Here is a 15,427-nt window from a genome sequence, read left to right on the forward strand (position 1 = left end):
CTGTCCCTTGTAAAGTTGGACACATGCTTCCTTACTTCTGTGCTTTGCTATAAAATCCCATGTGTCACCTCTGAAATGAGTGTCTTTATAACCTGTACTTATGTGTTCTTGTGACTTATTGTACCCAAGGCCGGATTTAGGTTTGATGAGGCCCTAAGCTACTGAAGGTAACGGGGCCCTTTATATGTCCAGCTGTCCTTTGTCAACAACAAATTGTCGCTGTTTTTTGTGTCGAATATATGCTATATGGTAATTTATGGACCTAATAGGTATCTAAAACCATTTGCACATAACAAATAGGAGCCTACACAACACAAAACACTGTTGCTGTATTGAGGTTTTGTTTTATTTGTTTTTTATCTTATATTTTGGAAATGTACATTTTTCTTTAGTTTTTTTGGGGGGGCCCCAAGAGAGTGGGGCCCTAAGCTACAGCTTGTTTAGCTTATACGTAAATCTGGCACTGACTGTACCCCTGTAGCCCAGGACACAGCCCTAAAGTGTGAGCTAAATGGTAAAACTTTTATACAGAAGAGCATTTATTGAAAGGAATAGCAGTGAGCCACTATGCCAGTTCTGTCAACTTTGTGTAAGTCTGACACCTGCTGGTAGGTGGAAGGCAGTAAACCCCACTCAGAAAATTAGTGATGCAAAATCCACCTGGCTTCACAGCTACACATGAGATTAGCCATTTTTAGTCATAAAAGATGACACTGTGCTTCAAAGGGCAGGCATCTGCCATGTCTAATGTAACTGTTTCAAAGGAAAACAAAACAAAAATTACAGTATCTTTTTAAAAATCTAGTGCTGCTCTCTTGGAAGTCTCATATGCTTATTATATATAGACAAAACAGGCAATCATTGTGTGTTATAGCTGTGTGTGTGTGTGTAGCTAATAAAATGTCCATAGTTTAAGGTGTGAACTAGGGAATAATGAAGTAGGGCAGATTGTAATGCCACTATAGGAAAGTCGCAGTGGTGTTTAATTTTTTCGTTTTGCTTAGCTTAGACCACAGATCAGTTTTGCCCCAGATCTGATCCCAGTACAGTGGAACCTCGGTTTATGAACACCTCGGTTTATGAATTTTCGGTTTATGAACGCCGCGGACCCATCTGGAACGGATTAATTCATTTTCCATTACTTTCAATGGGAAAGTTTTCTTCAGTTTATGAACGCTTCAGTTTATGAACAGACTTCCGGAACCAATTACACCCATGCTTCAGTTTATGAACGCTTCAGTTTAAGTACTCCGCAGACCCGTCTGGAACGGATTAATCCAGTTTCCTTTACTTTCAATGGGAAAGTTCGCTTCAGTTTATGAACGCTTCAGTTTAAGTACTCCGCAGACTGTCTGGAACAGATTAATCCACTTTCCATTACTTTCAATGGGAAAGTTCGCTTCAGTTTATGAACGCTTCAGTTTATGAACAGACTTCCGGAACCAATTGTGTTCATAAACTGAGGTACCACTGTACTCAAGGCCTGAACAGGCAAAAACCCAACTGAGCTTGAACAATGCTGGTGCCCAGACTAAACTTCCCGTTGAGTTATAAGTTCCTGCTTCCTGTGCAGCCCTGACACATGCCTCTTCAAAAGGCTGACCAGAAGCCAAAGCAGCTAAATCTAGAGCCTCTTTTCTCCCTTTCCTGTTACGCAGCTGCCTCCATCTCTTCTACTACCTATTATAAAGGAGGGTTAGATTCCATCAATGTGCCAGGAAGGAATAAGGTGTGCATTGTTTAAACGGGCTAGAGATTAGTGGCATAAATTGCAGGCAGTAAGAAGCTGGAAACTTTTAAGTTTCTGGGGTTTGAGAGCAGAGGAAGTGTGATCTGGCCCAAAATGTAAACATCCAAACTAAAACACTGAAAGGCAAATGGAAAGTAAAACCTAACCTTACCTGGGAGCCCCAGCCTTTGGACATCATCAGCCTTCCTGGATTAAAGGATGACTGGAAAGCCCGTCATATGAAAATACTGGAGTTGATTATTTAATCACCCTTCCACAGATCACATGGTCTGTCTTGCTGTCCTGCAATCAGCACTGCAATAACCACAGTGCTGTCAGATATTATTAGTAGTTTCCAACATTTTCTGAAGTAATTAAAAAATCTAAGCAGAACGTTTGGCAGCTTCCCATATAAACTAAAGCAATTTATGCAATTAACATATCCTGGCATGGCTAGGATGTGAATGATAAATTAAAATTGCAGTATGAACGAGCAATAAACGAGTTTGCAGCAACAGTTTGAAACTTACCCTCATTGCACGGAACTGGGGCAAGACACTATATAGCCGGGTGTGAAACAGGATACCAGACTATATATGCTTTTGATCTGATCCAGCAGCTCTTCTCATGTTTATGCTTATACAATAAAAAATTTAAAAGGATGGTGCACAAGCAGTACAATCCTATGCATATGCAAGGAACTTTGCACATTCTCTGAAACTCCAAGGTTTAAGCAGGTAAAATGTAACTCGCTGGTTTCTGTTACCTGCAATAAGAGCCTTTTCGCTAAAGGGCAAGGTATAAATTCCTTAAATAAGTGGTATTTTTTTAAAAAAAAATAGATTAATGTTTTGTTTTCTTTGGCCATTGGTTTTCATTGGTTTGAAAGAAATTTCACTAAAAACTTCTGCCTGTGCTGGTCTGCACAGTTTGTTATTAAACTTTTTCCTTCTGGATATTTCATAAGGTTTGGTCAAAAGCCTGTGTGTACTGGGTTTGGGGAAAGTAAATAAAAAGTATGTGTAAAATGGAAAGATACCCTGGAAAGTGGGAGATAACATTTGCTTTAACACTCCTCACAAACAAATCAGAAGGAATGCTCATCAAATAGTTGATGTTGTCTAATCTCCCTGCAAACAAACCAGGATGAAATCTCAACAGTTAGGTGTCCAGAAGTGAGCTTTCCTTTAGCTTAAGTGTGTTTGGTACTCTCTATACATAATAAACTTCCTGTTTTTGAGTATCTGTGTTGGTGGGGGACTCATCTCTAATTCCCTCCTTTCTTTCTGTTCTCAGTAAGTGTTCTGAAACCTTCTACGGATGCCTTGAAATGTAAACAAATCTGCAAAGCACCATTACCTTACTTCATGCAGAATACCTCTGTCAAAGCAAAACACACCATCTGACAGAGACGGGTGGGGAGAGAATGCACACCCCTGCGGAAGCATAGAAGGCCGTAACATCAAATACAATTAGGCACAGCTAAAGTTAAACCTTGACATTAAATCCTAAAATAGCACTCTTTTGGCACCACAATTTACCTGATTTAGTGAATGGATGCACATTAGGCCTGGGCTGAGTGATTAAGTGCCTCTTCAGTATTGTTTGTGCTGGGAAATCCAATACTGCATTTAAACAATGCATTACTAAAACTTACCCAAGTTCCATTATTAGAGACTTGGATTGTCGCAAAGCAATACATCTTTCCCTTGCGACTCTAACATGAAGCACTCCATTTTTCACTTATTCTAACTAGGTGGAAGTGGAATGCATCCGGAATATTCAAGTGGATGAGAATCGCCAGTACCAATTTGGAAGCAAGTTTAGGTTCATTGTCCTGAACGAACTGAAACTCTGAAATCCGGATTGCAATGCGTCTTTTAATCCAACCATCACCGCAGTCTTAAGATTAGCGAACAGTGTATCACAATATCTGCCTTTAACACATGTAAAATATTTCATACCAACTGGAATTTACAATTTGAGCCAATCCAAGAAGTTCGGCTGCCTGAAGCAAAGAGCACAAGATGATTCCTCCCTCATTCAGTGTGCAGAAGCCACTCAGAATCTTCCACCCAGGTGACAGGACAACATTCTCCACTCTACTGGAGGGCAGCCGGCTAGGTGAGATGCTTCAGCGAAGGCTGTGTGGTACCCACTGCCCTGTTCTCCAATCCCTTGCAGCCACTGGCTCACCGTTCTGCCTGGTGCCTCTACGTTGTCCATTCAAACAAATACTGCAATGCAGCAGCGATGCTGGTGTGCATCACATAAGCAGACCAATATATGTGGAAGTGCAATGCCTATTAAAGTATGTGATCTCAACTGTCCATTTGCACATATGGGAACAGATGCCTTGTTCTTGGAGGTAGTGTTATGAGTTGGGGGGCAGGTTGTATGTCTGAGCTCCTTCTAATTCCTGGATCCAGCACAGATTCAATTCCTGGAATAGCCAGGCTAGCTTCCTGGTGAGGTCATGGGGTCCTCTAAGTATGGGCCCCCCTTCATGGATCAATGCCTTGTCGTGGCGAAGGGGCTTGAATAACTCAGAGAAGCTATGAGCTATGCCATGCAGGGCCACCCAAGATGGACAGGTCATAGTGGAGAGTTTTGACTAAACGTGATCCACCTGGAGAAGGAACTGGCAAGCCACTCCAGTATCCCTGCCAAGAAAACTCCATGGACAAAGACAACAGGCATATAAAAGTTATGACGCTGGAAGATGAGCCCCTCAGGTCGGAAGGCGTCCAACATGCTACTGAGGAAGAGCGGAGGACAAGTACAAGTAGATTCAGAGCTGATGAAGCTGCTGGGCCAAAGCCGAAAGGACGCTCAGTTGCGGATATGCCTGGAAGCGAAAGGAAAGTCCGATGCTGTAAAGAAAAATATTGCATATGAGTTTGACCAAACTGCGGGAGGCAGTGCAAGACAGGAGTGCCTGGTGTGCTATGGTCCATGGGGTCACGAAGAGTCGGACACGACTAAACGACTAAACAACAACAAGTATGGGCCATAAAGGTAACAAAGGAAGTGACTCTGTGTTGCCCTCACGCCTCTCATCTCACTGGTGATTGTTAGACTGGAGCTAGAATCTAAAAAGCCAAAGACACAGAGCCATGAATTATTTCTCTTGGAATCCAAGGCTGTGGCTAAGTGAGATGGGATGGTAATGCTGTGAGCCCTTCCACCATATACACCAGGTTGTATATATGTGTAAATAAATCCTATAAAGGCAGCACAGTTTCCACTACTATCACTCCAGGGGAAACCTGGGTAAGCGACTGGAAGCCCTGGAATCTTGCACTGCTGGGAGATTGCGGTGGCATGCAAGAATACATTTAAAGCACTTTTTCTCCACCCCCCCCACCCTCAATAATCCTGGAAACTGTGGTTTACCATCACAAAACTATAATTCCCAACAAACTACAGTCAAACCTCGGTTTACGCCTACCTCAGCGAGCGACCGCCGCAGACCCGGAAGTGTTTACATCCGGGTTCCGCAGCGTTGGATGCGCAGACGCGATCTGCGCAGCACGTGCATGCGCAGAAGCGCTCTAGCGGCGCTTCGCGCATGCGCAGAAGCGTGCCTTCGGTGAGCGACCGCTTTGGTGAGTGACCGCCTCCGCGGAACGGATTGCAGTCGCAAACCAAGGTACCACTGTACAGCACCCAGCATTATTTGGGGAGAAATGTGCATTGAATGTACTTTAAAATCATAGAATCATATAATTGTAAGAGTTTGAAGGTACCTAAATGTATGTGTGTAAAAAGCTACTCTGAGTAGTTGCCTTATGTGTAGTTGCTTCTTGTGGGAGGACAAACCAAGAAATCTGAATACATGTGCCCTCCTTAGGGCCTTTTCATTTATTTCTTTAGAAAAAATCATTAGTGTTCTTGAAACATGACAGCTGCGCATTTATTGCACTATAAACTGATTGACCAGAAAGGCCCTTGGAGTTTCTTACCCCATGCTGTACAGCTTGCCACTTCCCCCCTTAGCTAATTTTCTACAAGGAGTTTTTATATTCCATGTGTGCCTTTTAAAAGAATATTATCCGAACTGATTTCCTCCACATGAAAAACTTGCTCTTTAGTCTGCTTGGCTCCCTAAGCATTGGTGGTTGTCTTGGAAACGCAGCTCGCGTTCTCCCCTGCATTCAAACGCTGGTAATGAAAGAAATCCCTTTGCATCATGGGTCATGTCATGTTAATTCAATGCTCGCTGTGCGTGTGGGCCAGACTACTGATTTAGCACATGGTGCGCAATTTTAAAAAATGCTCTTTGCAAGAGTGCCGGGGAAAATAAAATAAAGCTGCTGAGTGTGGAGGACTTGCCTCCCGACATACAACTATGCCTGGCAGATGTATGAGGATCATCTGTGTGCAGAAAATATTACATAGCACAGCTTGCTGCCATGGAAGCTGCAGGGTAATAACAGATACCTAGATTTCACTGAGCAATGACTTTCTGCAAATACAGCAATGCAAAGGGCCCAAGGGGTGTCATTTAAGTACTCTATTCATTTGGAGTACAGCAGGCTTCATAACAAGATCCCAAGGACTGCTCTTGAGATTGAGTATTGCACGCACAAAAGCACATATTTTAAGGCTGTTACTTTATCTGGTTGCTTCAGAAGAGACGAAGGGCTTCAGCACACCGTGCATTACTACCTTGTAGAATTCGCTACCACGCTATATGGTTATGTCTACTAGCGGTTGTTAGAAAGAAGAAGAGACAATTAGATAAATTATTGAGTATATATAAACAGGACTTTTCTTCTGCTGGAACTTTCTGGAACTCAGTTCTGGCGCCTCTCAGGTGGGCTCCATTGCCATTGTTATGTATTGAAGTTCTCACCCTGGGCCAGCAGGGGGATACTGTATATACTGTAGTTTCCACTCAGGTCCTCGTCAGTTAGTTTAGGCGGGATACCCTGGGTTGTTGTTGTGTTACGGTACAATGTCGCATTATTGCCAGCCGGCTGCCTATAAAAGGAGGCCGGCTGAGCTGCTCTGCCAGTTCTGTCCCAGCTTCCAAATAAAGCGCTGCTTTGGAGAAATAGCTGTGTCGTCTGCTATGTCAACCCACTATTCAACGGCCATTCTAAGAGAACGAGGGAGGCGTTCATGGTGCCTTCTGGCACCTCTTTTTCTAGAAAAATAGCACTGTAAACAGTTATTAGCCAAGACAACTAAATGGACCCTCCATGGCCAGGAGAGGACTATACAGAGGAAAGCTCTAAAATTTGAAGGGATGTTCTGTCCTCTTTGTGAAGGTGTCTTCTGTTTGAAGGGCTGTCCAGACCATCGTAAAGATAAAGAACCATAAGAAGGAAGTAGAGGGGACTCTGAAGAAGGGAAAGCGGGAGCCTTGAAGTTGTACAGCACTGGTTCACAAGTTCAGATACATAGATCAGATCAGTCAGTTTCAGCTCCCACAGTTTCTCATTTTTTTCCATTCTCAAATTCAGTTCTGCAAAATTTTGCAGGAACTCACTATTATTATTATTATTATTATTATTATTATTATTATTATTATTAAAAAGCTCTTCAGCATTGTAGCATAAATTTGTCTTAATAAACACAATTTTTACTAATTTGCATATTTCTACATTCAATTTCTCCTAATACCATGCAATTTTTGTATGTTATTTTCACTAATACACTCATTTCTACACACACTTTCTCTTAATACATGCATTTTTGTAAGCATTGTTTAGTTGGAGAACTACACCCCAAAAATTCAGATGAGTGTGAAGGATTGCTGTGTTTCTGTTCTCATACAGGTAACCCTTGTTTTTCACATGCATAGCTGCCAAGTTTTCCCTTTTCTTGCGAGGAAGCCTATTCAGCATGAGGGAATTTCCCTTAAAAAAAGGGAGAACTTGGCAGCTATGTTCACATGTTCAAAGAATGTGTGACCGTGCATGTGTTGGCTGTTTTCAGACCCAGAAGAGGGCAGAATGGTGTGGAACGGGGGCAGGGCGGGGGTAGAATGGGGCATAACAAGGCAGACTGAGCCGGCCCCAAAGAGCGGCATAGAATTGTTTGCTTTCAAGCAGCTTAGCATTGGTCTTTGAACTTCCAAAAATCAAGGTTCAGAAGGACTTTCTAACAGCCCTGCACTGCACTTTGAAGTCCCAACAGTTGGAGCTTCAAAGCACAGCAGCATCTGATGTCACTATGATGTCTAGTGATTGGCAGGTGGGCAGCCCCATATTACAGCTACTGAAAGCATACAGTGCTGTGATATGCACTTTGCAGACGAGCTGCACTAGAGTGGCAAATTGTGACAATAAGGTAGGAGTGGGTTATAACATGTATTACATGGCATACTTACTTCTACAACAGAGGGAATGAGAAAAATGTGTCCATTTGAATTATCATAAGGCCCCTTCCTGAAGAAGAGCATCCATGCCAGGGTCGGCTCTAGGTATAGTCCTGGTGGTGCGGGGTGCTGCGCGGCAAAGCCGCGCGGAAGCCATGCTGCACGCTGCAAGGGCGGAGGCGCCGGAGCGATCTCCGCGCCTCAGTGCCAGGGCACCTGACCTGCTCAAGACTGCCCTGATCCATGCAACGTGCTTCACACACTTCCCACACTTTTCAGCATGTTACATCTTCTTTACTGAAGTACATATTCATAGGTGCGCAAGTACACTTGCAAAAATTATCATTATAATAATTATTCTTGAGGGGGGAACAAAGGACAAGTAAATTTAGCAGGAGTTCTGGTCTGAACACATTGTCAGCAGAAAAGGGGGTTACATATTCTCTCTCTCTCTCTCTCTCCTACACTCAGCAAAATAAAAAAATCCTTCCAGTAGCACCTTAGAGACCAACTAAGTTTGTCATAGGTACGAGCTTTCGTGTGCATGCACACTTCTTCAGATACACTGAAACAGAATTCACCAGACACTTATGTATAGTCAGAGGGTGGGGAGGGGTATTACTCAGAAGGGTGGTGGGAATGGGTGATTGGCTGATAGGAGTGGTAGACCTGTTGATGACTGTTAACGACTGTTAACGACTGCAATTGGTCTTGCAGGAAAAAGCAAGGGCTGAGGTGCTAAATAAAGCTTGATCATGTATAATGAGATAACAATCCAGTGTCCTTATTCAGACCAGGTCTCTCCATGGTTTTAAGCTTGATAATGAGTTGCAATTCAGCAACTTCTCTTTCCAGTCTGTTTCTGAAATTTTTCTGTAATAAAACAGCTACTTTGAGATATTGTATAGAATGTCCTGGGAGATTGAAGTGTTCTCCTACTGGTTTCTCTGTCTTGTGATTCCTGATGTCAGATTTATGTCCATTTATCCTTTGGCGTAGGGTTTGGCCTGTTTGTCCAATATAGAGAGCTGAAGGGCACCGTTGGCATTTGATGGCATACACAATGTTAGAAGATGAGCAATTAAATAGTCCTGAGATGGTATGTTGGATGTTGTTGGGGCCAGTAATGGTGTTGTCCGGGTGTATGTGGCAGCAAAATTGGCATCTGGGTTTATTGCAGGCTCTGGTACCAGTGTCCATGTTAAGTCTGGCGGTTGTACTATTGTGGGTGAGGAGTTGTTTAAGATTGGGTGGCTGTCTGTAGGCAATGAAAGGTCTTCCTCCCAGAGCTTGAGAAAGAGAACTGTCATTGACTCAGCATTTACTTAATTCCTGTTTCACAATATATACCAGGCTGTTAATTTTGAATAGGATCCCACATGTAGATTTATTTAGGAATATATTCAAAATATAATCAAGCGCCTTCCATCATGAAAATGAAATCTGCTGCAATATGCAGATTCATATTCTGTGCATGGAGAATTCAAACCTCGGTCCCAGCTGGCCTGATGATTATAGCTACAAGACAAGGGCTTCTGAATACAGAATGTTGTTTTGCCGGAAAGAGAAAGAAAAGGGGAGATTTCCAGTTATGTACATGGTTATCGCAATGCTATCCATAGACACTGTCCTTCAAGAATCTGCTTCTGCCTATCATTTCTAAAAAAGAATCAGCACAGCATTCTGGTAATATCCTTCAGCAGTATTTTCTAGAGGTTTATTTGCTCCTTTGAGAACTGCTTGCCTGTCTCAGACTGAGTGATTCTAAGCTGGTGACTTTGGAAAACAACTGCAAAGTCTAATATCTCCTTAAGCTAGTATATTATTATTATGCTGTCCATAGGACTGAAGTAACCACTGTGCTGTGGTGCCTCTATGAAGTGCATGGGGTTCCGCACTCAATGATGTAAAATGTGCAGAAAATGTCATCCATTTTAATGCATTGATTGAAAAGTGTGTTAATGATTAAAATAATTATTGATTTATTGGGAGTTTAATTCCATTAAAGGCACATAAAGGTACACAAATCTGAAGGTTTGCCTTCTGCAAGTCCAATAAGTATGTCATGTCACCAGTTTGTATAGTTATAGCATGTTTAAGAGGGAGGAAGGTAATTCTAAGAATATATTTTAAATTGTGCATTTGCTCTTTGAGAATGAAAATGCACCGGTGAGATTTTCCTTCTACACAGCTCCATTCGGAGGTTATTATGAATTGGCAAGTTGGACAAAAAAATTGCTTCCTTTAGAGTTCTTCAGAAATATAATTTTCTTTTGATGGGGTAAATTTTTCCCCTGTTGAGTTTTTTATTGTCACTCTTAGGGTGACAATTTAAACTAACCATTTTCAGCATGCCTATTCTGAGAATGAATATATATATATTGCACTCAGGGTCAGCCTTGTTATGAAGCAATGTGAAACAACTGCTTCAGGCGACATATACCAAAGAGAGGCTGATTCCCCTGCTCACCATCTTCATCAATGTGTGACATAAAAGAGAGTTTCAATGCAGAGTATGAGAGGGCAGCATAATTTTGACATCACTTCAGGCATGAACATGGTTGCCACCACATCCACGGTCAACAACATGTTCCCAGTCACATAAATGATACTCAGTCATGTACCTGATTCAGAAGAAGACGTTGGTGTACTGCTCGTCAACACGAGTTTCAAGAGTATATTTGAATCGTTTATTCTTTCCCGAGGCACTTGGCATTTGTCCTTTTAAAGTTAACTTGCGAAAATATAGACCCCAGCAAATTTATTGCTCTAGACATTGGTACTGAAATAAAATGAATAAATATCAAAGGGAAATAGGTATCGTGGTGTTATGATGAAAACTAATGTAAAAATTATTTTCTAATAAATGCGTTCAGGGTTATGTTGCTAATCTACTGGTCTGTGATAAAAGATTAGCATATGGGTAGGCAAACTAAGGCCCGGGGGCCGGATCCGGCCCAGTTGCCTTCTAAATCCAGCCCGTGGACGGTCCAGGAATCAGCATGTTTTTACTTTTTTTTTAAAAAAAAATGCACCTCTGGGTTATTTGTGGGGCATAGGAATTCGTTCATTCCCCTCCCAAAAAATCTAGTCCGGCCCCCCACAAGGTCTGATGGACAGTGGACCGGCCCCCTGATGAAAATTTTTGCTGACCCCTGGATTAGCATTTTGTTCTCCAAGCAGCCACAATGGAGTACAGTACATAGGGGTTCCATTGGCCATGGATACTCCTTGCAAAAGCAATGAAATCAAAAGTGGGAAAATGTGCATACACCTTCCTTTACAGCAGAGATAGAAATTCAGTAGTCTTCTAGATCAGGCATGTCAAACATGCGGCCCTCCAGATGTTTTGGCCTACAACTCCCATGATCCCTAGCTAGCAGGACCAGTGGTTGGGGAAGATGGGAATTGTAGTCCAAAACATCTGGAGGGCTGCATGTTTGACATGCCTGTTCTAGATGTTGGTGGACTATTCAGTTGGTGCTTTTTGCTGTGTGTGTGTGTTTTACCAAAACCATAATTTTTGGATTGTTACAGGCAGTAGTCCAGGCCTCTGGGCCTCTTTTCATCCCAGCCTCATTCTTTTGTTGTCTTTCACATCCACATACCTACTTCGATGACATCAGCTCCAGCAAGGATGTGAGGTGGGAAAGACGTCAGAAGGAAATGTCCAGCTACTCCATTTCTACAATAATTCACTGGCTTCAGACCAGCCTAGCTGTCTTTGCTCAGGTGTTAATTTTCACCATTTCAGTAGTTCCCCATTTCTCCGTAATCCAATTTTACAGCTATGAATCACAGGATTAGGGAGGACCGCCCACCCACCCCCCAAAAAACCCAACAACCACCCATTAGTTGGTCTAACACCAGTTAGTGACTGGTGCTAATCAATGCTGAGCCAAAAAAGCTTGGGCTGTAATTTTCCTTGAAGTTTCACAAGCTGCAATGTTCATTTTAATTCCAGAAAATTGGGGTTGCTGGCAATTAAATTGCATATTGTCCCTGAAGGCTGGGATAGTGTGTGTGTGTGTGTGTGTGTGTGTGTGTGTGTGTGAGAGAGAGAGAGAGAGAGAGAGAGAGAGAGAGAGAGAGAGAGAGAGAGAGAGAGAGAGAGAGATGAGGGCATATGACTACCGGTAAATTCCTTGTCAATGCAGATAATCAATTAAAAAGAAAATCACTGTGACAACTCACATATGCAAACTCTAAACAACCTCAGAGAACCACATGCCTACTGGCTGAAAGAAAGGAATGCCTTATGTCTTACACTGGTTCACTATGAAAAACAGAATCTTAACCATTTACAGCCCTTCCTTCCTATAGATCACTGTATTTCTCACCACTACAGATTAGTGCAATGACAGGAGGCCCCTTTTTCTGTATTGTAAAATTTGCGTGTTACTGTGGAAGTTACCCAGCTGCCCTCCATACCAGGCTTTTTCAGGGATTTGGGGAAGCTGTCAGGATGTGGGGAGGGGAGAATCACCTTTTACCCTCTCCATTCCACAGGTGCTTCTTTGGCTCCAACCCTATACTTACAAATGTATTACGCTGTGTTACAAATGTACTATATTGTTTGGTACTGGGTTTCTTTGGCGTCTTAAGACATTATGATAGATTGCTATTTGTTTGTAGACTTTTCTTACTTTAGCTAACCTGGTTGAGTTAACTAGGGACATTACTAAAACTCCAGGACACTTTGGTTTGCTACGAATCACATCTTATTTTTTAAATAAACAAATTAAAACAGACTGTTCTGGTTGCTTATTCATATCTGTTTAGTGGCTGTGCAATTAATGCAAGTCACATTAGCATTACATGGTTAATTACACAATCATTAAAGCTCCCAATAATTATGATAGCATATTTGGAAGGATTATTATTTATTTAGCAACCATTACTTTTGCCTAACAAGGGCAGCAGCAGAAGGTTAATTAAAAGCCACTTAATTGGCCAAAGCACTCAGGGACGGTGAGAGGAAAAACAAGCCCAATGTTCTGGCAGGTAAATTAACCACACACTTATGATGATCTCACAAAAACAAAGCATTATGCTGAGACCGGTGTGTGTGTGTGTGTGTGTGTGTGTGTGTGTGTGTGTGTGTGTGTGTGTTGAAATGCATTTCTGCTACAAGGGTAAAGAAAATCGAACATCTACAGTTTGTGAACCAGTTTCGCATTGTGGGATAGAGAGTTTGTTGGACTGAGCCTGAGAACACCCAAGTTCTAATGTCTGCCCAGCCATGAAGCTCCCTGGATGGCAATAATGGCAATATTCACCATTCAGCCAAATGCTTTACACACAAGCACGCCATTCACACAGGAACTAAAGGTAAAGGTAAAGGGACCCCTGACCATTAGGTCCAGTCGTGACCGACTCTGGGGTTGCGGCGCTCATCTCGCGTTATTGGCCAAGGGAGCTGGTATACAGTTTCCAGGTCATGTGGCCAGCTTGACAAAGCCGCTTCTGGCGAAACCAGAGCAGCACACGAAAACGCCGTTTGCCTTCCAGCTGTAGCGCTGCCTATTTATCTACTTGCACTTTGACGTGCTTTTGAACTGCTAGGTTGGCACGAGCTGGGAACGAGCAACAGGAGCTCACCCCATCGCAGGGATTCGAACCGCCGACCTTCTGATCAGCAAGCCCTAGGCTCTGTGGTTTAACCCACAGCGTCACCTGCGTCCCACATTCACACAGGAACTAGTCATCATTAAATGTGTGCCTGAAGTTGAAGGAAGCAAAAGGTCTTTAGTCTCAGGGTGTATAGTTCAGCATTAAATCCTGTATTCTTTGTACCCAAACATGGAGTCACATAACTATACTCTACAGGTGGAGGTTTCAGTCTCGATGTGTGAAACCACCAGGCCAAAATAGTTGGTCTTTGGCCTTGGGCTCCATGATTCCAAAGCGCCACTGGCTCTTCTCTTCCAGGGAGCAGCACATCAGTCAGACTCCACTCACTAAGCAGTGGAGGCAGCTCACATTCGGGCACAACGCAGTGCTATACCAACCTCAGTCTGCCTTCAGTTAGCACCCCCCACACCTGCCTTCTTACTTATAACCAGTACAGGGGGTTGCACGGCCTGTCGGCTTCCTCCTTAGGTTCATTGTTGCCCTCGCAGAACTTAGCAGGGAGGAGAAGGATGGGGACAAAACTAGAATGAATTGGCTCTGCCTGAGAGTTGCTCTGGCTCCACCAACTGTTCATCTCCCTGCCTTTTGCCCTGCTGGCTGCAGTGGACACCAGTCACCATCTACAATAGATTTCCCTATCCCAACCTTCCCCAACCTGGTTCACTCCATTTCAGATGGCAACTCCCATCATCCCTGATCATAGGCCACACTGATGAGAATTGTAGTTAGGGAGGGAAGCCTGGGATGTTTTGCCTCAATAGGCAAGATGCGCCCCTGCCACTGCCACCACCAGATCTGAGCCTTTCCCTGTCCCCACCATTGCATCCGCACTGCCGCCAGCCCTGCCACAGCTGCACCTGTGCTGCTGCCACGATGCAGTGGCAAGGGCACAGCATTAGTGGTGAGGGCGAGGGCACTGTGGCGGCAGCAGCATGGGCAAAGTCAAAGTGGGGTTGGCAGAAGAGGAGCCGGGCTGGCAGCAGCACAATGGTAGGGATGAGGAGAGGGTTGGATCTGCTGCCTGAGGCAAATTGCTTTGTTTTACCTCATGAAAGCATCGGCCTTGGGCACAAGGTTGGGGAAGGCTGCTCTAACTCAATTGGCATTTCACTTATGTTACAGATGATGCACTGGTTATAACATAGGATTGCCGAGTCTTCAGAAGAATGTTGGCAAACATTCCAGTATATTACAGCAACTCCGCCAAGAGAAACCTTTCAATTTATAAATGTATTAAACGGGGGGGGGGGGGGGGAATCCCATGCTGATATTATCACAATGCCAATGGGTAATTAATTAATGAGTGGCTACAATTCATCAAATGACAAAGTCCTGTTAATCTTAGTAGCAGGATTTTACCAACTGCTCTTAAAAAAAGTAGAAAGAAAACTAATAGTAGCTAGCATGCTGTGTGTAGATGTGACAAATGCTATTTCAAAACTCTACCTAGCAATGAAGTTGACTTGGTAGCCTTGGGCAAATCAGTCTGCTTAAGACATCGCAGTATTGTGAGGATAAAATGTTCATATTAAAGCCATACAGAGCTCATTGGATATTGCATATAACATTGAACATATTATTTCAAAGCATGAAGTATTGCATCCCCTGACGAGCAGTGTTAGGAAGCTTCCTACCTGCAATAACTTATTTAATAACCAATGAAGGATTTTCTAAGGATCCTTGTCGTTTGAATGGAAAATATGGGGTGTACATAATATGGGGTGTACGTATTTGAG

This window comes from Zootoca vivipara, chromosome 1 (assembly GCF_965207765.1).
Source record: "Zootoca vivipara chromosome 1, rZooViv2.hap1.1, whole genome shotgun sequence".
Classification (NCBI taxonomy): Eukaryota; Metazoa; Chordata; class Lepidosauria; order Squamata; family Lacertidae; genus Zootoca; species Zootoca vivipara.